Raw genomic sequence first — 2,148 nt, 5'->3', positions numbered from 1 at the left:
ATCAGGGCTGTGGGGAGAGGAGTTTTGAACATGCTCTACCATGATAAGAACATTTCACAGGTGCTTGTGGGCGATGTGAAGGGACATTTGGAGATGATTTCAAAAACAGGAGTGGGCTGGATACCTTGCAACGACGTACCTTCAACTCAATGCATTTGCAGTTCTGAACCAGCCAGCTTGCAAGCTCGCCATAATTATTACAAAGATGTAATTCTTCCCCGTATATTAGATACATTTAAGATGTGTAATGTATCATCGAGCTGCGACGGCATGTTACTCAGTGCTTTGTGTCACATACAAGCTTCTTGTAAAAGGTGTTGTTGGTGGTCTACACTTACAGAGTCACACATGAAAGCGCGATTCCGTTCTACTCCTGAGGGTCGTGCTATGTTACAATACATCAAAAAATGTGCTAGATGGGTTTTTCAAGGTTTAGGCAATTTTCTGATTCCGATTTCATTACAGTATACACAAATACTGGAGAATCATGGAGATATAGCTTCACACATTAAAGTAATGCCTTGTTGGCCTCTCTATATTTTCTCAGACAATAATGCTGTTTCAGACATATATTTGTTGAGTGATTGTCAACACGAATCACGAGCAACTATGTATAGTTGTTATAGGACGGAACAACAAGTGCCTCTCTATATGAATACATTGTTTTTGGATTGGATTGACAGAGAGAGCGAAGAAGAGGAAGAAGATTCACAGACTTAGATGAGCCAGAGTCAGTCTCCAACGCAAGTCTTCACATACACCTAACCCTCTTAGAGTAATTGGTTTGGAAATGTTGTTTGTTCTGTATTAAAAACATTTTGTTTCAATGAATGTGAATAAATGTATTTGTATATATATATAATTGTAATCTGTATTTATTGCATTTACTCTATTCTTTGTGTTAACAAAGACATTCACTATTAAAAAAAAACATATTTCTTTTATTCAGGTTTTCATATAGCAATAATAAAGTAATCTTCATATAGTTACAACATGCAACAACATTGTCATGATTTTGTACATTTTGCCATCGTACAAGTCTAGCTGTGGCATCACAACTGCTTAGGTACCCTTAACCCCTGGATGTTGGGTTTATAATACTTTTACAGTCTCAACTATAATAAAGAAGTACAAAACACATGGAGTTTTCATTTTGTTTATTTGTATTATTATTATGAACTCTCCTTCAAATGTACAGGAATTATAGAGAGCTGTTTCTATTTGCTAGTCTCCTCATTGTCAGAGAGATTAGCATAGTACATATTGAACCTGAGATACACTAGATATCGGTGCTGCTGCTCAAAGCAGTAAGCAATGCTCTCCTCCATCTTGTGACATCGACGAAGGAATCGAGAACGGTCCCTTGCCAACGTTTCCCAGGGCCCGCGCCGATCCTCATTGCTGCAGCTTACGAAAAATATTTCGATATCCTCAGAAAAATGTACCTTTTTTCCTCTTTTCTGTCTTCTCCTCCTCCTCCTCCTCCTCTTTTGCTCGATTGTGCAAAGGGAAACTGCTGGAGCAGTGTGAACAGGGCGTAGGAAAGGCAACAAGGATTGGCAGCCAGACATTGGGAAGGAGTAGTTCACAACAGCCCTGTCCAGCCAACCAGGGCTAGGTAAGTCCAGTAAAGAGTCAGAAAACGTTATTGTTGAGGAGGTACATTTTTCCATGAAGCTTTGTGTTTTTCTGGATGAGCTTTGCTGAGCGTTTGATGTCCTGGATCTCAAGATTTCCCTCAGTGTCTTTCCAGCTCCAGTGTTTCCTGAGGTGATTAACCAGCTCAGAAATACAAGTATTGACAGATAGTTGTGGTATGTGTGAATAAGTTGTTCTACACATTGGACACATACACACGGTTGCAGTCTCCCAGTAATGATTAATACAGATTTTGCAGTAGTTGTGCCCATACAGATGGAACACAGAAACTGCTCTTTAGAAGGGATCAAGAATAAATTACATTTTCCCCCCATGTTTTTGTCTTGGTAAACTCTCACTAGATTTTGAGAGGGAAAACCCAGAGCTGCAATGTTATAAGTGAGAGCCTTTAAAAAGAAGATCACTTGACCCCTCATGTGTGTGAATGAAAGGAGAGCAGAAGAGCATGTGCATTTGCTTTCTTTCGGGGTCTAGCAAGTGAAAGAAAAC

This window comes from Gymnoscopelus braueri (genome assembly GCF_963280865.1).
Source record: "Gymnoscopelus braueri genome assembly, contig: SCAFFOLD_182, whole genome shotgun sequence".
Lineage (NCBI taxonomy): Eukaryota > Metazoa > Chordata > Actinopteri > Myctophiformes > Myctophidae > Gymnoscopelus > Gymnoscopelus braueri.
Note: the sequence above shows the minus strand (reverse complement) of the source record.